The 25,373-nt window shown below is 42.5% G+C and overlaps 1 long non-coding RNA gene across 1 annotated transcript in view; it reads right to left on the bottom strand.

Annotated features, from left to right (window-relative positions):
* The window catches only part of LOC143693938 (uncharacterized), a 350,836-nt gene that overhangs the window by 287,275 nt on the left and 38,188 nt on the right, over positions 1 to 25,373 (bottom strand). The window contains exons 5-7 of the long non-coding RNA XR_013182007.1: positions 17,567 to 17,708; positions 799 to 1,041; positions 394 to 551 (exon numbers count right to left, since the gene is read on the bottom strand). This is a non-coding gene — a long non-coding RNA (uncharacterized LOC143693938). The remainder of the gene's footprint in view (positions 1 to 393; positions 552 to 798; positions 1,042 to 17,566; positions 17,709 to 25,373) is intronic.

The following is a 25,373-nucleotide window of genomic DNA, read 5'->3' as shown; positions in this document are numbered from 1 at the left end:
GTGTTGTATCAGTACAGGGGGCCATACAGCAATTCCAGCTTCCCTGTGTCTGTCAAGAGGGACTTCTGTCATTCAGGAGAGGGAGCCCTGCAGTTCTCCCTGCTGCATTTAATTCTGTGCACAGCTCTGAAGTTAGAACAGGTCAGCCCAAATGCCCCCACACAACTCTGCTCAGGCTGCATGCTTTCCACAGACCATCTACCTTATCCAGCAAAACTAGTGGAAACCCTGAGCAGATTTTACTGTATGATTATTTCCAGCACAGACCAGGGTTATTAAGGGATGTGCTCACCCAGCACAGAGCCTCAAGGGAGCGTTTGAAGAGGAACCTTAGATGCTCCCCTAAAGAAGGGTTGCATAAAAGTTACATGTGTCCACATTGCATGTACTTACCAGAAAGAGATAAATGAACTCTTGGTACTGTGGCACAGAGAGACCCCAAACCCTGTGCTTCTTAGGAGATCAGCAGCCTGCAGCTACTCCTCTAGCCCAAAGTTCAGCTCGAGGCAGATGGAAATTGCAAATTCTGGTTGTCTGATGAGCAGTTTTGCCTGGGAAAGAGAAAGGGAAAAACAGACATGATGGAGCACTGCATGCCAATGGGTTCAAAAAGAAATGTCTGGAGGTAGCAAGTGAAAAGGGCAAAATCTAAAGCGGCAACCCACAAATGAACTACCTGAAACACTTGATGGACATTGAACTGAATGCTTTAAGTCAGGCTGAAGAGACATTTTCCTTAGAAAAGGAGTGAACTATTTCCAGTTAGCCCAGACCAAATGCTGTACCTCTCCACAGTACCTGCAATGCCTGATTTCACCATGATATAATCCTTCGAGTCTGAAGTCCCACAGCTCCTTAAAAATCTCCTCCAAAAGCAGTGTGGTCATCCACAGGCAAGTCCTGGGGTTGGTGTAGGCTCTTTCTTCAGCTGCAGGAACTACTCTGAGCACCCTTTCCTGGGCTGCTTCCTCAGCTGGGTGTGCAGCCCAAGCAGCAGCTGCCATGGCAAAGTCAAGGGGATTCTGATCCTGTCACCCTGCTCTGGAAAAACATAGTGAACCCATCTTTAGCTGATACCAAGCTACATAAGAGAAGGACTTCTGGTAAAAGTAAAGCAACATAAATCTCTGAAATATGACTTTAGATTGCCAGGTTAAAACTGTAGTAAATCAGCTGTAGCAAGATCAGAAACTATGGGTTTTCCATGTATTTTGGGGGGAAAAACAAGAGTTTCTTTCCTGTGCTTGTGTGGTACAGCTGTTCTTTGGCTTTGGTTACAGTCTCAAAAAGATCTCTTGAAACAGAAATGAGGTTTTTTAAATGTAAAAGCATTGACTCATATTTTAGCAAAAGTAAAAAGCTCAAGCCAATTCATTTCAACATTTTTAAAATTACATCTGCATGGTTTTTGGAGTACATGTTTCCAGCAAATGTGTGCTTTAGTCAAATGCAATTAAATGTTGATGCAAGGCATTGATGGCTTTTTTTCCTATCTGCACCATGTCAGTAGAGTTCAGGGGATGCAGTAATTACCTTAACTCTGTTCAAAAGAGCTGCAGAGTTCTTTCCAAAAAGAACCCAAAGACCAATTTTTTTAAATGCTCAACATACACATTTAGAATTCTATTTTTCGAAGGATCTCAGGGAGAGGTGGCAAAATGAAAGTTAGGTTTTGAAAAGGACTCAAAACTGTCAGCAAGATACTCAGTTTCCAGCATTTCACTCTTCAAAACACCTGGATATTTGACTTCCAGATCAGCATTGGCAAATTTGGCAAGTCTGCCTTGAAAACTTTGGTTTTGGTCCATCAGAGTTGCTTCAGTACAAAATCAGCTGCATTTGAGAACATGAGAAGCTTAGCAAGAAAGACAGATGGCAAAATGCACAAAATAAAAGTTAATAACTCACTAGGTGTCACTTCATCCTTTCTAAATATCAGACTATTTATTAGGGTGTCTGCCTAACACTTCAAACCCAGCATCACATATCAATGCATGAGCTATTCTTGCAAGTGCTCTGAAGTATAGTGAGCCCACTCAAGTTGAAAGAAAAGCAGTCTAAAAGTAAAATCATGTAAAACTTGCACTTTTCCTGGCACAACACCTCTTTTGCCCATCCTCTTTTAATTTTGATGTGTTTCCAAGATTCCCAACTTTGCAAGCAGAAAAAAACCCCAAAAGGTAAAATGCCAGAGGTGAGAGTTCTCCAAAGAACCCAGGCTTATGAGACTGGAAATTAAATTCTTCTGTGGTTGGGCTTTTTAGAGAGAAGGGCCTTTAAATCAAACTCTTCTTTAACACAGACCAGCAGGAGTTGAACTAAAACCTTATTTTCTAACCCTAATAGGCTTTTTAGCAGCATCTCATCCAAGTAGAGAGTCCTACAACATTTCAAAACATTTTGTGCCATCTTATAATTTCAATTTTTAAGACTGGAACAGCACAATTGTGTTCACCTGCAAGACTTCTAGACTTACGGATTTTACAAAATTTGTCAGGAGTTCCTTGCACTGTGGAAATGAGATGGCTTTACTGTAATCTCAGACACAGGCCTTAACATTCTTATTGATTTGAAGTACTGATGATGTGGCCTTGTAAACCTGAAAGAAATTATGATAGTTGGGTTGTATTTTCTCTCACTGAAAATGTCAATGCTTAACTTACTAGTGAATTTCTCTTACACTTCTATCACTTTGCTTGGAGCTGCTGTATTGTTGTTTAGAGGCATGGAATTTCTCTTCCTTCAAGTTTTCCCTCTACTCTACCTTTCTGATCAGAGCAAAATGCTGCACAGATGATACACAGCAGAAGGAAAACATTCTGATGGGCCAGCTATTTCCTTAAACAATATTGTTCTAGGAAATGTGCCAGTTTAGGTAGAATAGAAATCATCTGACATGGAGTAAAATACTGAGCTTTTTACTACTGCCTTGTTTTGGGTCTCAAAAAAGAGAACTATTTCATTCCCACTTTTATATGACAGTCATTTTGAGTCCTGCATCTCATAATACACACAAGATAATTTCATTTATTGTTCTCCTTCAACCCAATAATCACATCAATGATTCCACTGTAGCTGCTTTACTAACCTGCACCTAAAGTTGTACTCAGCAAACAAAAAGAGCCATGCCAGTGAGATGGCACATGGGAAGCAGGACACTGACCTGTTGTAAACAGCTAGAAAAATGTCATATTACACTCACAAATACCGTGACAGCGATAATTTCACAGAACTGTGAAAATACAAAGGTGCAATGCACACTCTTCCTCCCCTTCCCCTTTTTTTGTAGCAAGAGCTATGGCGCTGCTAACCTGGGCTGGCTGTGGGCCGCAGCGATTTCAGCAGGGAAGCAGCGCCTGCCTGCAGCAGGTTCTGCCTGATGGGAAGCAGAGGAAGGTTTGATACTCAGCAGATGGCACAGATGGGCACCCTGCCAGCCCAGGGGCACTACCTGGTGGCACTACGGGATCTCTTGCTGCCTTTATTAACGAGCTAGTGGCAAGAGACAGCTTTGTTTTACTCGCCTTTGTCTTCCCCCTTTATGAGATTTTGCTTTTGGCCACCAGACAACAGCAGTGCTCTCTCTACTCCAGAGCATGCAAGATTCAGCAATAAAAGGAGCCCAGGAAAAAAAACCAAAAAGAAGCCAAAAAAGAAGAAGAGGAGGAATCGGTTGTTTTTCTGTAACAACCGGTCAGCTCCAACCTCGCAGCCTCCCATGACTGCTAATAACTCTGTTTACTCAGAGCCAGACCACAGTGGGGCTTTTGGACCACAAGCCAGGCTGGCACTGTGTGAGTGTGTAAAGAAGCAGCATTTATCATTGTCATGATTTTGTTGCTTTCCCCCACACTCGTAAGAGTTGATAACAAGGAACTCAGAGGCAGCACAGCTGGCTTGAGAGATGTCTCTGCATGAGCAAAGGAATGGCTCTGTTCCAAGAGCAGGCACAACTTATTTCTCCCAATCTATGAATAAGTGCCATGGTAATGGAAAAACAGCATTTACCCTTGCATCTTCTCCCTTTGTTCTGTCTCAGGACTTTGCCTTCCCCTGTGTTCCACGACACTGATCTGGAGCACATTCTCAGGAGAGTATGGTCTGAATGGCAGAGCAGTAGGTGGGGTTTTTTGGGTTACTTTTCCATCTATAAATTTATTAAAAAAGTCCTTATAGATTTCTTGGGTAAGTCTGATATGAGTTTTAGAGAAGACAACTGACATCCATCACCCCTAGACTGAACATGTGGAGAAAAATTGAGTAAATATTTTCTCCTCCCCACTGGTGTGGTTCAATGTAGCATTTTTCTCTACCCTTTTTGTCAGCCATAATGTAGGACACCAACAAAACTACCTTCTTCTCCAATACAGCTCAGCAAGAGTAAATCTTTTCTCTTGGGAAGGTTTGCAGCAAAGCAATAGAGAATTTTAGGGCAAGTCTAAGCTAAATTGACTCAAGCTGCCTCAGAGACATTTACCTAAATCACCCTTCTTGTAGTACAGGCACAACTATCCTTCATTTTCACAAACACTAAAAAGAAAACAGAATCTTTGAATTCATTTCTTCACAAATAAAGAGATGTTGGAAAAAAAAACTTAACCACTTGAAAAATACTTTCCTAGTGCTATAATTCAAAATAACAGTGAAAGAAAGGAAGATGAAAGAAAAAAAAGAAGGGTTTTATATTAAATTGCATTAACCATTAATCTAATAATCAGCCAATTGAATTTCTGTGTGAATAAACCCTGCTATATAGTGCTACCCGACATGCAGTAGCTTAATATTTTGTAGTAACTGGTTCTTTGCCCTCTCATTATAAAATAAAGCATATGGTATTTTAATCTAAAGGATAACGTCAAGTTTGATAACATGAGGTAATTAGTAGCTGTGTTCTAGTACTGTGAGAGCATCACTCAGGTTTCCTCTCTTGATGAAAAGTAAATTCTTTTTGTCACATAAGAAATACTCATTGCTTCAAGACTTTCATGACAAAAATGATACAGACATTGAGTCAGAGGCATGAAAGATTATTCATGTTCAACTTTGAAATTGGGCACATCCAAAATATTATCTTTCAATTTGCTTTTCTTTTGATCCACTAGGCTTGAGTGGAGACAAGAGAGGAAATTAAGTCAAAGACAATTCCCTTCCAATTAAACTCTTGCAGAGACAGAAGGATTAACCCTCTCCCCTGTTCTAGGCAGGCTGCAGCTCCTGAGGGAAACACTGAGAAGTGGAAAATAGCACACACAGGCTCATGGAGAGAGGGGTTTCTCCCATGGCTGTGGCTCTAATCATGACTGCTGGATGCAGGTCACCAGTGATGAATTCCTCTGGAGCAGCATGGAATATTCCTTGCCCTGGCATACAACCCACTTGGTGTTTGAAATGCCCCTCACATACAGCAGCAGGATGTGGAAAGTCATTCCAGAGCTCAGAAATTGTGGGCTTTACCCTGAGCTTTTCTGAAGGGGGAATTAGGGAAGGGGAAAGGAACCACTTCAGTTCTGTCCCTTTGGGTGGGAGCTTTTGGAGCATCTGCCAGTGCCAGCGGGCTGGGGGGCAAGGGACTCTGGGCCTTGCCTTCATCCCCTCTCCAGCATCCAGCCTTGATACATTTTTTATTGCCTGATTTAATTTTGGGACTTGAAGATGGGGGCAATTTGTTGACAGAGACATCTGTGCAGTGTGTGACACGGGCATCTTTTGCACAATAATACATGGTTTGCTGCTAGAGCAAGAAGGCGTTAAGCTGTCTATGCAGCTGATGCATGGTAGGATTTAAAACTGTCAGCAGTAAAACCCACATCATTCACATCTCTATGTGCATTAGGATTTAAATATGGATGCCAAAAATGAAAATGCAGCCTACTGAAGAAAGTAAGATCACATTTCCTAATATAGATAAATTTTCCCATTTCTGGAAGAAATTGAGAGAATTAGCAGCACCTGCAAAGGCAGAAAACAAGAAAAGTAAAAGAATCATGGATAATTAATACTCAAAAGGCAAAGAAATCTTTCATAGAAAACATAATGGGCCAGAAATTCAGCTGTTGTACATTTGCTGATTTACATCAGCTGAGGAGTGTGTTCCAGCAGGATTTAACATTCTTCTTATGTTACCTGGGAGAGAAATGATCCAAAATACAGAGAGAACTGAACATGCATTATCTGCCATCTTTTGTTGATTAATAATTTCAGATATTGGCACTATTATTTAATATAGACAATCATTACACACTAAATTTAAATACAACAAAAAATTAAATGCAGCAAAGCATTACTTAAGCATAATCTCTTAAAACCTAAGTAAATGAAGCAAATAAATTTTACAGGTCATTTAGGGGAGCTGAAGTTGTAAGAATGAAATTACCAAATTATCTGCTTCTAGGATAGCTACTGGACAGGGCAGAGATAGAGGCAGAGCTTCCAATTTTGCTCTCACACACCACCCTGAATGTGCTCATTCTGCTGGGGTGAGATCAGCCTATTATGCTCTTACTCTTTATGTGGAACAGTATGTTTCTGGCCCTGGTTTCCTAAGAGTGTGTGTTTGCATGGCTGCACTGTGCCCATCTGAAAGGTTCCTCTTACCAGCATTTGAGTTGCTTGCCTGGTTTCAACTGAGTTGGAAGGGAGGGTAGAAATCTCTCAGATGAATTGGAGCAAACTGTGAAAATCAGGGCTGAGTAGAAAAGTTTAGCAATTCCCCATGTCCTGTGCCCTGCCAAGCAACTGGGCAGCCACTGGGCAGCTTAGCCCAAGCCTCAAAATGTGCCATCTCCTTCCAAGGGAACCACTTGCAGAAAGATGGAATTAGGAACAGAAAACTGAGGATGGTTTTCTGAGGGCAAAAAATATGTAGGGAGATGAGGAACAGGTGGAGCAAGTGGCAGGAGGAGAATGAGAGATCATGAGGAGGATCTTCTTTAGCACTGAGAAACCATAAGAGCCTGGCAAATAAAGAAACTAGGGGGTGAGGTTTTGGGGAAAACATCAAAATAAGTGGGAGCATTCTTTATGCCATCTTCCTTAGCAGAACAATTGTCTGCAAATAACACACCCACAGGATGGTGGATTTTACTTGGCTTATCCAAACTTCAGTGCCATGAAAACTGCTGGAAAATTAGCCCCCAGCCTTGCATCCCTTCCCAACTGAGAAAAAGCCACAGCTTACCCACCACAGAAGGTTTTCCCTTCTCTACAACAAAGGAAAATGCTTGACATTAAGAAATGTAAAGTCCTGGATCAATCTTACAACAGATTGCAATGCATGTACACACACCAAGAGGTATAAATACAATGTATTAAACACATTTTCCTGCTTTCTGACCTGAACTGTGAAGATCCATTTGAATCTAAGAAATATTGAGCTCTGGCCAGAGGAAGAAGTGGATTTATACTTACCCCCCAGTGCAATGCCAAAGGTTTTGGGAGAGACTAAGCAGTTGTCAGACTTTCTTGTTCTCCATCAAGCATGCCAGACACAAACAAACACCATTGCAGATATTCAGAGAGGTTTACAGCAGGTTTGAAAAACTCAGAAGGTACCTGGGATCTAATTCCTGTACACAAAGCAATGCCTGCCTTAGCCAGCAGGGAAAGCTGAATGTAAAACTAATTAGGGATAATATAAAATAGCTTCTACCTGTGAACAGCAGGAAAATATGTACTGCAAGTAAAGCTGCACGACTAATTGATTCTCAAGGTTTGTTGGCAGTCTGAAAACCAAACACTCCCAACAGGTAGGTGTTTGAGTTCAACAGAGCTAATGTATGCTATGACCCAAGAAGCTCCACAATGTGCCTTCCCCAAAGTATAACACAGCATGAATTTGGAAGGCCTTCCCTCAGCAGGGCAGTTGTTTTCCATCTGGACACCTATTTTCATGAAATTCACAGGAGCACGTGGGGTACGCTTGGGTTGCATCCAGGCACTGGGTTTAATTGTAATTAAGTGGGGACAGACATGAGCGCACAAGCACACAGATGTGTGACAAGAGGGGGCAACAAATGCCACTCTCTCTCTCTCTCTCTGGATCCAGACTGTATTTTTTATAGGAGGAGACAAAACCAGACCACTATTTTGTCAGCCAGTCACAGATATTTAGCTTGTGCACTCCACACTGCTATGGAGTATTTGGGCAAGAAATCTCTTCCCCATTCATCCATGTGAAAATGTATCTCTTAAAATAGGGTGGGAATTACCTTAAGAAAAGAACTATCCCAACTCTACCCTATTAGACCCCCTTTGTATCTCCCAAACAGTATTGCTCCCCAGAAGGATAAATGAAGGAGTTAGGTGGAGAGAAAATTGGGAATCATTGCCTCTAAGCATTCAACAAACCATCAGTGAATAATAAGCAGGTCCCTTTCCCTTCCCAGCAGAGCAGCTGTGGATGCTGACAGACAGCAAGCTGATTGTGTCAACATATTCTGGGAAAATTTCCCAAATACTGGGCTGCTCTGGTGGTCTAGCAGTGAGAAAAACAAAAACCAAAACAAAACAAAAAACAAACAAAAGCCTCCAAAAAACCACAACAACAAAAAAACCAAAACCAACAAAAAACCCGAACCAAAATGACAACAACAAAAAACTCCAACAAACAGCAAACTAAGAAGAAATAAAGACAACCCTTTTCAAAAATAGAGACAATGAGGGGAAACAGGACTTCTCTTTTCTCTCCAAGAAGCACTATAAAATAGCCCTTCTGTTCATTTATCATAGTACATGCAGAGCTGCTTCCTAAAACATCTCATCACCAGTTAGCACAGCATTTGTTGTAACAGCAAATTTCCACAGCAAGGCAATGTAGCAAGAGCTGTTGAGACAGACACACACATAAACACAAAAATACAAAACACTCTGATTTGCTCATTACAGGAGAAAGCTGCAGCTCAGGCAGCTGTCAGACAGTGACCAGTGTTCAGCTGCTCTTGTCCAAACTGCAAACTTGCATGACAAAGCACTCAAGAACCCTCTTTTGGGACAATTCCTGCTCAGAGCTGATAAGATGTCACCAGTTCTGCAGCTACCCAGGGATTTTGCCAGGGAAAGATGCAGACTTATATAAGTTTTAGGGCAGCAATTCTTTTTGTCTTGCTATACAAATTTCCAATATCTAATGTAACCACAGTCTAATGTAAGAATGAATTACTTTCTCCCTCGTAACAAAAGGCCTTGGTTCAAAAATCAATAGCCTGGATTGCTCTGTACACCTCTGCTTGTAAGAACAGGGTCACTTCGAATTAAGTAAGTATGCAAGATACATGCAAATACCTTCTCTTTTGTTCTCTTAGACCTGATGATCTTTGCAGAGAGAGAAGGGTGTGTGCTTCTTAGAGACACAAAACCTACCTATTGTTTATTTCCAGGACTGAGAAAGAATTTGAGCAGCTAATTCACAGAACTAAGCCATTACAGCTCTGACACTTCCACCCAAGACATGGAAGAGCATAACCTCTGACCATGCCTGAGGGCACAGCATAAAAGCACGTGTAAGAGGTGGGGTTTTTAACCAGAATAGCCTAAAACGAACAGTTAGCCATTAGCCTTTATGTATGCAGAATGTTTATTTCCCAAGCAGGTTCAAACCCATGAAAAAAAAAAGAAAGACATCTTTGTCCTCAGTAGGGTGGAAAAGAAAGGCTGAACAGTAGAGGAAAAAAGGTTGGTGGCAAGGGACCTTGGGATGCTGCACAGCTGCTGCAACTTTCTTCTTTTCCAGTGTGAAATGTCATGACACACTCGGGAGCCTCGTTCAGCCATCAATATTAATAAATCCCAGAAACTACCAACTTGCTTTTGAGAGCTGATTTTTATATACAGTACAACTGCAGCAGACTATAAGACAAGCTCAATACCAAACTAATGAGAAATGAGATGAAGTTAATACACTGTAAGCCTTGGCTAAATCTGTTTGTCCTATTTATTCATTGCCTTGTTGATCTGGAACCTCTAAATAAGAAATCTGGCCTGTTCACCATTATTGCTTATCTAATCCTCTGAAGTCTATGAATAATGAGACAAAAATATCTGTGCCCATTGTAGAGAGAAGAAATATTAATAGAGATGAAATATTCCATCTAGAGCAGGCACTTGTAGAACAAATATCCCCACTTCTCCTCCATTAGCAAATGTAAAAAAAAAATCAAACCAAAAAAACCTCCTTCTTAAAAATTGAAAGGACAGCAAATACAAATGCCAGAAAGCACCAAACTGATCATTTCTTAACTTGAGACAAAAAATATTATCATTTATTTAAGGATACTTTGGCTGATGGGAGCTGCTTGGCAATTCCCATAGCCAGCCCACAGCTTGGACAGTGAGATATGGATCTGGGATGGCACTTCCTTGTTCAGTATCTGCCATCTTCATGTGTATAGCTGAATTTATCCTTGCCACAAATCTGCCTAGTGAGCCAACCCTTTAATGCCTGTTTCAAAAGGAGGAAACATAAACCAAGAGTGATGAAGTGTCTTGCTGGTATTACAGGAAAAAAAAAAACTTCACACAGGAAAGATGTTGAGGGAACTACTCTTATTTCACTAGCTTGCTAGGGAGAAAAATTAAATACACATATATTAACTCAGTAGCTTTTTAGGTGAAATTCTTAGGTGAAAATTTTCCAGGAGAGCACCTGGGCAGTAATGAAAATAGCAAAAATTTGGGCTTGAATCAATGATCCTTACAACTATAACACACTGTAAATGAAAGTTTAGCTAATTCTATGTCCTGTCTAACCCTGGCTCCATATACTTTTATATGGTGTGAAGTTTGGTCTGGAAAACTGTCATTTACACACTTAATAACGTCTAAAAGTGAGCCTGAAGAACTGACAATATTTTAGCTAGCAAAGACTATAAACCCTATCATTAGAGATTGCCAAAGTAAAGCAGCCTCAGGTTGACAAAAATGTTTTGTTCTGCTTGAAAGGAAAGTCTATTCTACTGGTCATCGGAGCACCTTTTACTTTGCTTGCAAAAATGTATTGTTTCCCTCCAGCAAAGATCCAATGCTCCTCAGTGATGATTAAAGTTGCAAAGAAAAGTTATCTTCTTCCTCTGGGCTAAGAATAAGCTGCAGGAGAAACAGACAACAAACACCCTGTGAGAAAGGGAGGAGAGAACTGCTGTAAGAGTCTGAGGAACCTGGTGATGTATTCATCTGGAAAGTCTCCATCTGTGCTCTTCTTCAGCTTGCCCCACCTCATACATGGCTCAGCAATCTTCAGAAGGCTGGCATGAAGTAAAATGGAGAAATCTCTTGTGAGAAAGGGGCTTGGTTGGGGCAGGGGAGTTGGAGGAGAAGAGAAGACCTCCAGGGAAAAAGAAAGAGGCCAAACGACCAAATGATTCTCAAGATGGAGACAGAGTCTGAAGATGCAGTCTTTTATCTCACTGAAAGGCAACACACAGAGGGCACTGCCCACCTTTCTAGGGCCCAAGCTTAGGCTCTTTTCACCCCTGTGTTCTTCTAGCCAAGTGAGGAATCCAGCAGATATTTCTGTACCTGACCCTGAATAAAGCTGCTCTGCTGGGTGTGCCAATGGAACAGCTCCCATGAGGCTCAATTAATACATACAGACACCTCAATTCAGGCAATGCCCCTCTGTAGAAATTGAACTGCAGCCATAAGCTTGTTCTAGGTGCTCAGGAGGGCCAGAGAGAGGCTTGACTAAGCTGCAATGTGCTAACACATTGCTTAATTCTTTCTTCTAGCACCAGCTGGGAACCTTCCTGAATGCAGGGGCTCTTCAGCTGCATCTTTTGCTGTAGCTCCCACTGCCTTCATGTTTTTGGAGAGAGTGTACTCCTCTTTCTTGGGCTGAAGTGTCTCAAGGTGCCATCAGAGAAAAGGGCTGCCCTGCAATTCTCTCCAGCCTAATCAAACTAGTGCAAATGCCAGAGTAGGAGAACATTTTGTAGGCTGAACTACTCAAAGGAGACAGTGGTCTGAAGATAGAAAGAGCTGCTTATCAAATCTGCCTTTCTGAGATGGGTCATCTTGCACTGAGGAACAAAGTTTGCAGCTTCACTTTTTTTTCCCTTGTGCATCAGGGCATTTCCCTTTTTAAGTAGTCTCTGCTCTTTCTCTTCTTGGACAGATGCATGTGTTTCCCACCTCTCTCAAAGGAAGGGCTGCAACAGGAGAAAGTTGCAATCATTGAAATCCCACCTGCAAAGAGTGCAACACCCAGTACCATGCTGTGCAAGCCCAGCAGAGAGAAATGAGATTGTCTGTCATGAAGCCACAGAGTGTTTGAGCCCTATTCCATTCAGACTGCTGATAAAAGCAAACCCAGCTGGGATCAGGCTGTCACAGGAAAAGGCCAGTCTTTTAACTTGGATATTTAAGCTAGATTTAAAATAAACATGCAGCCTGCCTCAATTCTTTCAGAGGAGAGATAAGGGTAGGGCAATGAATAACTGACTTCTTCTCTTTACCTGCCATTAAATTATGTGACACAGGGAAGAGTCAGAGGACTAAGCAGATTTGCAACCTGCAGCAGATTGGGTTCTGAAGCACCAAAATGATTTGGGACTGAAAACACCCTTTGTAAGTCCAGTCTCCTCAGTCAGAGAGAAAAGGAAGGGGGCACTCTTTGTCCTACAGTCAAGTTCAAGTGTTTTTTCTGTGCTTCAGTCTGCAGCCAGAGATCAAGGAGTTGGATAGGTCTCCTAAGGAGCTGTGTGTTAAGGACTGTGTGCCAGAGGCTCTGAAAACCTCCACACTGAAACTGTCAGCTTCTCTGCAGCTGGAAGTGCTGCACCTCATGTGACAAAAAGCTAAGCAATACTGAAGCAATTAAACAAGCTGCCTTAATACACAAGCCTTGCAAAGAGGCATCCCTTCAGTCACCCCAGGACTTCCCTCATCTCTTGCCACCCCATAGAATTGTCTTTGTGCTCCACCCTGGCCCTCTCTGTTGCAGCCAAAGCCTGTTGCACAGGCAGGGGCAAACAAAAGTATCCATCCTGTTGATATATAGGCAGATCTGAAGGTTTTAAGAAACACCCTTAGGGCAAACCAGATGTTTCTTACTACCTGGCTTAAACACCACTGGAGTGTGGAATGAAACCAGCTCTTTGCTAGACAACTTCAAGTCCAGAGCTGACATTTTTGAATACTAACCAAACAACCAGCAGCACTCAGACTAGTCAATAAAAAGCATTACTAAAAGTTGCTTTTCTCCCCTAAGCCAAGTGGAAAAAAACAGTGCCACAGAGTTGCTGCTGATATATTTAGCAGTGAGTATCATCTCAATAAACACAATCCTTTCCCAATTAAGAAACAGTCCCCAGTGAGGCTCAGCACAGATCTCGTGGAGCCACAGTGTGCATTGGTATGAGACAAGTGCTGGTCAGGTGTCACATCAAGCCAACTGCTTCACCCAGCAGTCTCTCAGTGCCCCCAACAAAAATTCCAGCATTAAACTAATTAGCAGTATGCTCTTGCTTTTATACATCCCCTGCAACCAGCAGGATAAAAGATAAATAAGTTGTTAGCCTCTCCTAAAGGCTTCCAGACTATTTATTTATAGACTCATTTATAGGTGCCCTTCACAGAAGCATCTGACCTTTTCATAATGATTACTGAACCTCTCCCATAAAGTCTGTGCATAATGAGACAGCATTATAGTGCCCATTTTAAAGAGATGAGAACATGGACTGAAAGCAAGTAAATGAAATGATTTGGTTGTGGATGCAAGCTGTTCCACAGACACATGCCAAACAAAGACACTAATGCTCCACCATCTCCTTTCAAAGCCACTCAAACTGCTCTAGTGCTGCTGGAAGAGTTTTGTAAGGCTACAACAGCTGCAGATCAGCACTGGACCCAACAAAGGCACAAGTATGATGCTCACAGACAATCCATCCCCTCAAACACCAGCAGCACCTTCTGACTACTGTTCCTCTTTGTGGAAGGGACTAGGAGTGCACAATCCACACTTTTGAGGCTGGCTTTCCTTGCAGCCTCCTAAAAGTTTCTTTTGGTGCACCTCTCAGGGTGAGCCAAGGTTTCCTCTGCCTGGAAGTTAAGGCACATTGGAGAGTCAGAGCAAAGCTTCATTTCAGCCATTCAAACAAACCCATCATTTACAATATTTACCTTTCATTTGCCCCCAGTGAAACAGAGGTTGCTGTACTGATATTTGTCCATAAGTACCAATTGCAAGTTTGATTCCTTTCTGCACTGCCATTCTGGAAAATTTTCAGAGCTTTTTTTTTCCCCACAGGTGAGGATGCCATCTTGTCACCAAAAAAAAAAAAAAAAAGCAAAGAAGCTACTGCTAGAGCTGCATCTAGGTGACAAACTGAACCTCACTATTTCTAGAGGATTACTGGTTGTAAGCCTGCCTCCCAGGGCACTAAGAATCACCTAATGAAACCAAAGATGTGGGAAAACTCACTCTCCTTCATTGTCAGAAATGAAGGAGACACTTAAGATCCGCTGCAAATTAAGCACTGTGATGTCCTAATTTTGTGCTTTTTGTCACAGAAGCAGTTGACATCTCTGCTAAAGACTGCTCAGGAAATAGAAGAAACATAAGGGACCACCCTAAAAACTCCTCCCAGCTTGACATTTATGCCAGAGTAACTTCTGTCCCGATTCAGATTTTAAAACAAATAACCAAACTATCTTTAAAGTTTCTCCACTGATGAAGAACAGAAGCGTAGGCAAAACATGTCTATCCTCTGAAGTTAATTTGTTACCAAGTCCATGGAAATGTCTTCAATCCTGCTCTTGCCCAATGTTGAAGGGATGCACTCCTGAGGAACATATTTTTCTCTTGAGCTGTGCTGCCATCAACCTCTTTTCCTATACACAGGATCATAAAATACTAGAAATAGGTAATTCTGGCCCATTTCTTTTCACACCAAAACAGCTTCCAGTAAAGCATGAAATATCCCCTCTCCTGTCATGTCCCAGAGTGCCACATTTGAGGCATCCAGGGACTCAGCAGCAATGATGTTGCAGACAGCAAAGAATAATCCCAGCAAAACACATCAGACAGCTTGAGGGCAAACACTTTATGAAGGATTTCAAGACCTCATGGGAAGCTATTTCTCTGTCCCCATATAGCATGTACATGTTATTAATGGATTTTTATCTTTGAAAGGAAAGAACAAGAACAATAAATGTACAGTCAAAGAAACTGAGAAGATTATTACTTCAAAAGTATAACCAGGTGATCACAAGCCCTTTTGAAAGGATGTCTTCTGTGATACACCACACTTTTCCTAAAAATGCCAGGCCTCTCAGGTGTCCCATACAGTCAACATGGCAAATTCATGATGGTGCTGACTGAAACTAGAGACAGGGGTAAGAAGACAGGAGTAAGTTCTTCAAGTGTCCATTTTTAAGGCCCATTTAAAGAGTCAGGAGGTTGTTTTCCACTCAATGCAAGCAGAATTTCAATTTTGAGATAAGTTATATGTTTAAAACTAAAAAAAAATCTATTATTTAGTTTAAATAAAGTACTTTCAACACCCTGGGGTTGTCTTTTCTTTCAATAAGAACCAGAGGTTTTAATTACCTTGTTTCCCATTTTTGTCCTGTAAACCAGAAGGAAAAAACCCAAACAACCAAAGAATGTTATTCATACAGTTTTGTTCTACATTAAGGTTTCGTACTAACGACACTTAAAAGCTGGAATTTCCATCCCATATGGTTAATGACTGGATTTTATACTGTACTATCCTATATAAAACAGCTCCCAAGGGCATTACTGTACAAGTAACTCCAGACATCTGTACCACATTAACTAAACCAAGTTTTCAAATAGCAGCTCAAAAGCTACATACAGGACACAGCCCTCACCTTTCATTGCAGCCTGGTATCAGTGAGAGAAACAGCATCATGACCCTGTGTTACTTTATATGGTCTATAAAGTACTTGGGTTTGTTGCTTTCCTCCTGCTTTTTTTGGTTTTTTTTTTTTTTTTTTTTGATACTTTGAAGAAAGATAAGGGCAAGAGAGGGACACATATAAAGCAATTTTACTGTCTGTGCCCTCACTGGGTTACATAAAGATTCAGTGCTTGCTTTCAGCTTTATTATTATTATTATTTTAAATAAGAAAAACCTTGCAGGAGCCATGGAAACTGTCAGGATTATTTGTTCAATTGACATGATGCCTCTTGGGCTAGTTTCTAGTTTCAAGCTATCATTTTGGCAAATAAAGATTAGACTATTTCCCCACAACAGTGGATGTGCTAAGCCACCTTGTAGTGCCTGCAGAAATGGAGAGACTAATGAAGGGAGAAAACATCTTTGCTATCTAGACCTGATCACAAGTGTACCCTTTGCCAGGATGCTTAGGGAATATGTGGCTGCTTTGTGCTTTTTGCAGATTCTGGAAAGTCTCTACAAGCACAGGAGGCTGTGCTGTAACAAGCAACATTATCACTAAAAGGCAGAGAGGCTCTCCAGAGGATGTTTAAGAGGTGCCTGGATCTGGCACTGAGTGATGTGATTTAGTGGTTCAAGGGCTACAGTGGCAATGCTGAGGGCACAGTTGCACTTGGTGATCTTAAAGCCTTGGACTTGGTGATCTCTTCCAGCCCTGATGTGTCCTGGGGGCATCAGGCTCAGCATCACCAGCTGGACAAGGGAGGGGATTGTCCTGCTCTGCTCTGCAGCAGCCTCACCTCCAGTGCTGGGGGCAGTGCTGGGTGCCACAGTGTAAGAAAGGTATTAAAATATCAGAGATTGTCCAAAGGAGGGCAATGAAGATGGTGAAAGGCCTGAAGGGAAAGCCATTCAAGGACTGGCTGAGGTCACTTGGTCTGTTCAGCCTGGAGATGAGGAGACTGAGGAGACATCTCACTGCAGTTACAGCTTTCTCAGGAGGGGAAAAGGAGGGGCAGGCACTGATCTCTGCTCTGTGGTGACAGTGACAGGACCTGAGGGAATGGCCTGGAGTTGTGTGAAGGGAGGTTTAGACTGGATATTAGGAAAAGATTCTTCAGCCAGAAGGTGTTTGGGCACTGGAACAGGCTTCCTAGGGCAGGGTCACAGCACCAAGCCTGACAGAGCTCAAGAAGCATTTTCACAGTACTCTCAGGCACATGGTGTGAATTTTGGGTTGCCCTGTGCAGGGCTGGAGGTTGGAATTTCATTATCCTAGTGGGTCCCTTTCAAGTCAAATATTCTACGATTCTGTGATTAAAATCTCAAAAATATTTTTGGTGGTTCTTAAAGGATATTTATTCCACAAAGAAAGATTTTTGTACTTCTAAACTTTGCTTTTTTTCATTTACCTTGAAGAGCCAGTGTTTTGCTCCAAATGATATGAGAGCCTGCCTGTGGGAAATGGTGAGGAAAAAGGATGAAGCAAAGCAAACCCAGCCTTTTCCTACTTACTGGATTTTCAGTAAAAGCCATTAAACAGCAGTAGCTGGTCTCCTGAGTCAAATAAGTCCAGGCTAAATCTTTACTGAGAAGAGCTGCCCTCAGCTGCTGTCACACACAGCAGCAGTGCAAACAGCATATCTGGAGGTGGTCACATGTTTATGAGCTGAATTTGCTACACATTGCTAAATTCTACAACTATCCCTTACCTCCATTTCAGCCAGCAGCACACAGAGGTGCCAAGTCACCTTTGCCTTTCCTTTGAGAGATGTGCTCCTGCTCTTGATCTCCAAGGTCCTTGCTGGAACAGCTGGGGACACCTTGGCTCACCACGGGAAATAGGGACCTGTGCTGCATAAAAAAAAAAATAGGCTGAGGGTTGGTGATGGCACAGTGTAAGACACACACCTCTTGTATTCAATGCACAGCTCTTAAAGGGGTGAGGAAAGCTTCAGCTGGGGTCCCACAGCTCAGCATCACCCCTCCAACCCAGGCTTGACAAACTGCAGTACTAATTACCCTTGCTATAAGGTTGGGTGAAGAGTTCCAGCCTCCACTGAAGCGCTGCTAAGTCTATTCTTAAGTTTTAGACAGCACTGAAGTGGTCAAAAAGGTTTATTCTAGACCCAATATTTCACCTGTGCCAGAGCAGTACAGTATTTCTTGCTTGTATGAGCATTTTAGTGTGATTGACTTTGGGTAGCAGGGAGCTGAAGTCATGCCAGACCTGTTTCATTCTGACATTTATTTGTGCAATGAAATCCAAAGATCTTTTCTTTTCTCTTTTTTTCCCCTATGTGCTTCACTCAGTAGTCTCTGTGACATTGAAATCCATCACGCTGCTGGCCCTGGTGTACCCATTAGATTGTACACGCCAACAGTGCCAGGGCTCTGTGATGGAGGAAAGACAGCATTGAGAGAAAAAATATATGTGGCCTGAGGAAGTAAATTTTAATTTCTTCCCAATCTTTCTCTGATTTAGAGTAAGATTCTCTTGCCCTTAATCACGCTGTGATACACTAACCTCCCTCTCAAGGAGGAGGCAATGAATAAATGCCATGTATCCAGAGGCACTTTTCCTCCCTTTCATTCAAGCACTGCAGGAGATGCCCAAAGCAGTACCTCTAACCTGCCCAATGGAGAGAAATGTCCACAAAAAGAGCCATTTCCTCAATTAAAGAAAATTAGATGGACAATTAGAGAGGAGTCTCTTTCCTGCTCCTGATTACTGACAGACACAAAAAGCCACACAGCTCCAGGGTCTGGAAGAGAATCCAGGCAGTCCTCTAACATTTCCCATGCAAGCTCCTGTATCTCTTTTTACTGGATGATCTCTTTTTATGGCTGATCCGGTAATTTCAGAGCCTTCCTGCAGCTGCTGCTGAGTACCCAGCAGAAGGAGCCTTCCTTGGGTGTGAAAGACAAAGGTCCAGTGGAGGACAATGCAGAAGGGACTCCCCACGGCTACCTGCGTGCTGCTAGAGACAGAACAAACACCAGTCCCCACTGTTACAACTCCTATTAGCTGTCAGCAGTAGCTCTGCTTGCTTACAAGGTGCCACAGAGGAGGGCAATCCATACAGGCAGCGTTTGAGTGCAGGGTGGCAATCCAGCTTTGCCAAGGCTGTGTGCTCTGAGACCTGCAGCAACAGGGAGGCAGGAGGAGCAGCGCTGACATTGAGGGGAAGATATGCAATGATGGCTCACTCAGCTGTGTGAGGCTAGAGGCTCTGCTGCTAATTCATCTGAGCCTTTCACATGCAGCTCTAGGTGATTTGTGCTCAATTCGGCTCGAACTTCATTCATAGTCAATGGTCCAAAATAATAGCAAGGTGAAATAGCTGAGAGCAAGTGCTCATTTCCACTGCCTCTGGTGGATGGGAGCACCATCAGCATTCCTGGGTTCAGCCTGCTGCACACACACATGGCTGGTGTCCAGTGACACTGGGTATGTACAGAGCTGCTCCAGCACAGTTCAGCTCTGCTCTTTCCAGTCTGAGACAACTAATCCTAATGACACCCAAATTCTCCACTCTCCTTAGGGCTGCAGAAAAGTCAGGCCGTGATGGGGAAAGATTCTCATCCTGTTTTAATCAGAATACAGATACTCAAGCTTGTCTTTAGTTGCCATCAAGTGAAGGGTCTCTTCAGTGCCCAGGGATATCTGCCGTCCACCACCTGAGTCATGGTGTTTGAATTCTGGCACAATCAGCAGAGGCAAAGGTGACAAAATACAGAGCAGGGTGGGGGAAGAAAAGGAACAGTCTCAGTAAGAGTTAAATGGAGCAAGAAGGCTGTAAACAGATAAACGAGATTTATCTGGAATAATAAACTAACGGGCAGGAAGAGAGGGGAGAAAAAATAAAAAATGAGCAGCAATGGGGTTCACAAAAAAAGGCTGAAATAGAAAGTGACCGGGAGGCACTGAAAAAGCTGAGACATACATGGAAAGAAACAAAGGATGAGAAAATTTAGAAAAAATTGGATAATAAACCATTCCTTTGACTACTGCCTTCTCCCTCCCTGAAAGCTATCTGGGGTTTTGCATGCAGCTCTGTTACCCTGACCTTGCATTTAGGCTGTTATTTTAAATTAAATGCAAAAACTCACAGAAATGACAGGGCACATTCAAAATAATCTGCATGAAAATATCTCATTCCAGGCAAAGCACATCTGTTTGTTCTTGTCTGTTACCACTAAGAAGAAGTTCCAGTGTGCACAGCTTTTTGAGCACATGGCATTTTGCAGGGCCAGGCAGCTGGATCTCTTTACAGCTTGTGCAGCAGTGCTCCTTCTAGGTAGCAAAGCCAGATGATATCACCCTCCTTTCCAAGCAGCTACTGCTCTTATCTACCAAGGCAGAGCTGCAAACACCAGCCCTACCTTCCAAAGCAGCTTTTATTAACCTTGTCCCATTTGCCAAGTTTACTCTGAAAAAATGACTGAGATGTGATGGAGAGTAACCAAAAGGCAGTTTTCAAGGCCTATTTTATTATAGATCTTTGCTGATTGAGAAAGCTCAGGAAGCAACTCTTCCTTCAGCTGGGGTTTTATAGAACTGCTCTTTCTTGTGCAATCCCTGCTCATCTTTCCCTGAGCTTAAGTACCATCTTTCTTCACTGACAGAGACTCTTTCCTATACTTGGATAGACAAAACTTCTAAGAATTGACATGCTTGTCAGATTTGTTCAGATTAAGAATGACTGGGAAGGAAAAAAAAAACCTGAAGAGGATTACTACATACACCCTATTTCCTTTGGAAACCAAGCTAAAAGCATTAAAGATAGGCTTAGAAAACAGTTACACACATTAATCTCTGATTGACCTTCCTGATGCTATCAAAACTGAGAGCAGTGAACCATGTGTTTTCCATTTGATTTGTTGTGTTTTTGTTCAATAGGTTAAAATCTAGGACATGTCTTGAAAGACAACTGTTTGACTGGGGCAGCCAGAACCCATCTGCTTGATGATGCTATTCCATACTACCTGTAAGCTTTGCTAAAGCACTTACCCTTTCCCAGTGGCAGAGGGGCTGCCAGCTCCAAAGGGTCACAGCTCAGTGACACAAGTCTGACTCACAAAACAGGAATTGTCACTATTGCAAACCAAATTCATGGCTCCCCTGGCATCTCATGTCATTAATAGGGCTAATGAGGATTTGCCTGAGTCAGGTTCAGAAAGTCAGGGAAGAGTTTAAGGCACTTGCAGACGTTAAGTGCTTCTTGCACCTCACCAAATTTCTGCATGTATAATAATTCTGACCTCTGAAACAACAGACTGTAAACACAAGAATCCAGGCATAGACAGAAGGGTAAGACTGAAGCTGCACAAGTCAAACTCACCGTGCCAGACACCACTTCTGTGCACAGGAGCCTGACAGTCAGCTATGCTACATCTGCTGCTCAGCTCCAGCATGCTGCTGCCTGTGCCAGCAAAGCATTTCCCAAATTCTGCCATTAGCACAGCCCAGGAACTGTGTCCAACTAGCAGCTTCCATGTGGGCATGCAGCTCAGCTGAAGGACTTTAACAGTGTGGACAAGGTCAAGTCCTGCCAGCTGGCCTGAGAACCAAAACCTGCTCTCTGCTACTGTTCAATCCATGAGTGCAGATGTTGCCCACAGCTGATGGGAGCCCTGACTGCTCACTTCCACCACATGCCATCCACCATTTACTTTCTACAGCTTGAAACACTGAAATGCTGTCCCATTCTTTAAGGATCACCATCCCATACCGTCCTACCCTTTTATCACATACATGAAGCTACCCAAAACCACACCTCTATCTGAGAAAATAATCTGTACGGGTGGTAGTTACCAATCCTCTCCCAGTTCCTCCATTTCCAAGTGAGATAGCTAATCTTTTACAGCTGCTTTGTCCACTATCATTGCCTCTATATTGCTGAATTTTAATCTGATTTGCACACACAGGGGAAGGTTAGCTGGTTTATGGTTCAGAGGAGTAACTGCACAACCCAATACAGAGCTACACACCACTGGCTGTTGCTTACAGAGAGCTCTAAGTAGTCATTCATCTTATCAAATAGAAAGTGAAGTATTTTGGTATGTTTCAGGAGAAATTCTATGATGCACCCATAAGTGAATGTCTGATTTCATAGCTCATGCAAATGCATTACCTCATCTTATTTCACGGTCCCAGGTGATATTTATACCATTAAGATGTTTTGTCTTTTTTTTAATCATCTTTTCTGAAAACAAATCATTATTCAATGAGAAGTAAGATCATTAAAAATTTGTATTCCTGCATAGTTCCACCTTGTTGGTTGGCTTCACTGAGGTCTAATAAAATGTAAGTTTTCTTACTGTCACAGTGCTGCTGTACAAGGTTGCTTCACTGCAGTCAGGGTATTATTTTGGTGGGATCAGTATGGAGTCTCACTCTCTTGGCCTTTTTCATAGGAGCTTAATTGCTTCTGTGCACTCTAAAATTGGCAAAAAAAATTATATATCAAAGGGGAGAGAGAGCAGAAAAGGATATCTGAGTGTGCCTGAGCTCATTTCTTCAAGATTTTTTCAGAAGGTGAGGAAGAATGTTGCTTTTCAATCTCATACCAGCTTCGACATTGCACAAAGTCCTTGCCATGGCCACAGAAGCCCTGCACGGCTCTTGGCTCTGTCATCACTGTCATTCTGTGCATCCAAACAACCACATCCCAGACCTACTACAGTGCTTTTCAACATCACTGATCTTTAAGTACATCTGCAGCATGAACTGACTAGATTTTGAAATCAATGCCCAATAGGAATTCTGTCTTCCAGCTGAAGAATCCATGTGGTCCAAAAAACATGAGGAAAAGCAGATGTTAGGAGATGTGAGAGAGGACTTTGCAGTGTCCTTATCTCTGCCTGAAGTCACATGACAATAGGTGTTGAGATTTGAGCACTTGCAGAGCTGGGAGTTCATTTTCCAGCTAGCTCTACTGCATTTCAAAATTAGTTTTGTTTATCCTGGTGCTAACATGAGGTGTGAAAATGAGGTACGTACTTATCCAATTTCAGTGATCAGGCTTGTCAGCGCGCACTTCAGGCCAACCCAGAAAACTTGTCAGGCTGCAAATCTGTCTTACTGACTTCTAATAGTAAACTTTGCCCACAGTATCAGATTACCAGCTCAGCTATCAGAGAAAAAGCACATTTTCTGAAAATGTCTCCTGAAAAACTGAAGGGTTCTTGGATTTTGTCTTCCAAAGGGTAAAATAGACAGATAGAATGCTGTTCAGACAGATAGAATGCTGATACGTAAACTGCCCTTTCAAAAAATTTTGCAAGAGCAAATGTATAGAAGCTGTACAGAAGCAAAGTGTTTCTGTTGGCTCTTCATCCTGAGCCATGGCTCCATTTCAAGGCTGATAGACCACAGGAGAGCTAGATGCTCCTGGACTGTTTTGGCATTAAAGATGTGGCTAAGACAAATAGCCAAGCCCTACAGAAGACTGTTTTCACAGCTCACCCAGCCTGGCAGCTGGGCCTTGCTAAAACGTCAAAGCATAAAAAATTGGCTCAGGCCACCTGCCCAATCCAAAATTCAAACACTGGAACCAGCCTAGGCAATTAGGGAGAGGCTTATCACCGGGCAAAGGCTGTGTGCTGTATTCTTGCAGCAAAAAGAAAACCAGCTTTGTGAGGAGAGTATCTCTAACACTATTAATTCGTGGAGGGAGGAAGTCTGTGTAATCACCTTCTTAAAGAAAGGCAGGTCTGAAGCACTGAGTTTCACATTTTTTCAGAGATTCAGCAATAGCAGTTGCCCTTGGTCTTAATGAGGTGAGGAAGATGGGATTTCTCCAGTGCTGTCACAAGGGCACGGATCACTGAGAATTCCTGTGGCCAAGCACAATTTCTCTATTTGAGTATTTTTAAAGAATTTTGTCCCCTCACTATCCATCCTGCAAATGCACGTATCAATGCTGCTGCTGAATTCATTTACAGTCAAGATCCTAAGAAGTTCAAAAGAGTCAATGTTAACATTTTGCAAAATTGAAACCCAACATAAACAAGTAGACTCAAATTTCCTTTAGTTTGGGTGCGGGGGAAACAAGAATGTTTTTAAACCCAACCAAAAATTTAAATGCACATATAAGCTATGAAGTTCTTGACTAATACAGAGTGTAGGAGGTAGCCAGAAAAGACAGAAGAGTGGGTAGGATGGAATTCTCATTCTCTTAAGCCATACAGAGATCAAAGATAAAATAGGCCCAGAGAAGACAAATCCTGAAGGTCTGCTTGGAACACTTCCACTGAGCAGAGAAACAGCTGAATTAATGTTGTCTGTCCCTTTGTGTCCCTATGACTGCACAGCCCAGGAATGCCATGCTGACAAACCCAAACTCCCAGGGCACTGAGGCTTTCTTCAGCTTCTAAAGTCAAAGAGAGGCAAATATGCCATGCCACAGCAGAGCAGTAGTCTAAGTAATACTAAAACAGCAAGCATCTTTAAAGGCTTTTTAATTTCACTGGTATCTTTTCTATCCCATGAAAAATATAAGCAACCTCATTCTCATCACTAGTGCATATGTAAACTGCTCTCTCCCTCTTTTCCTAGCCATTTGGAAAGTCTTTTCTAAGTATTTTCTATTTTATATTTTGCTTGGACAAAGCTGTAAGCCTGCTGCAGGAAGGACAAGCTGCTATGGGCAACCTGTGCCTCAGTGCAAGCAACACAAGAGGGAACAGCAGCTAGGTTACAACAAAAGTCCATGAGGTTTCCACTCATTCCCCAGTACACTCAGTGCAGGACCATCTTCCAAGAGGGAGAGCTGAGTGTCCTCCTCTGCACAAGAGGTTACAGCAGAGGAGCCCTGTGCAGCCACAGCAATGCCTACAGCAAAGCAAAATCTCATGTGCCTACAGAGGGGTTCATATGTAATTTCTGCCTGGTTACTTCCACTGAGAACCTAATTCAACTGTATTTGGCACTGGCACAGCACTCCAAAAAGCTCTGGGTAGAAAGGAGACACTGCCTAACTGCATGTGTTTTCATGTGCACTTTGCTTCATTTTATAAAGTACCACTAATGTTGAAGCCCAGACCCTGCAGCTCAGCACATTTAAATCCTCCTGTGGGAAGGCCAGTGACAGAGTTGGTATATCACCTTCTTGCTAATGGATAAAATCCATCATCCAAAGTAATTTAAACCATTCAGGATGGTCAGGTTCATCAAGACAGCAATGACTGTGACTAAGACCCTATCTGAGGCAATCACACTCAAAGCCTTTTTTGCATTTTTTTGCTGAGGGAGAGGCAGAATGCCAGGATGCAGGAAACCAGCTGCTCTGGAGCTCCTGTCTCCCTCTAAGGCTCAAGACTGAAGTCCTGCTGCCTGATTAAGGCACTTCAGCAAGGTAGCTGAGACTAAACTGGATAGGCAATATTCTCCAACTTCAAAATGTATGTTCTTTCATCAGTCTGCAGCAATCCCTGGAAAGGATCTGGAACTTGTATGGCCAGTGACAGTCCTTACACTGACCTTCTCATTGCTGCAGCTGTGGCTCTGCTTTT

This window comes from Agelaius phoeniceus, chromosome 4, assembly GCF_051311805.1.
Source record: "Agelaius phoeniceus isolate bAgePho1 chromosome 4, bAgePho1.hap1, whole genome shotgun sequence".
Taxonomy (NCBI): domain Eukaryota; kingdom Metazoa; phylum Chordata; class Aves; order Passeriformes; family Icteridae; genus Agelaius; species Agelaius phoeniceus.
This window is presented reverse-complemented; position numbering and strand designations above follow the sequence as displayed.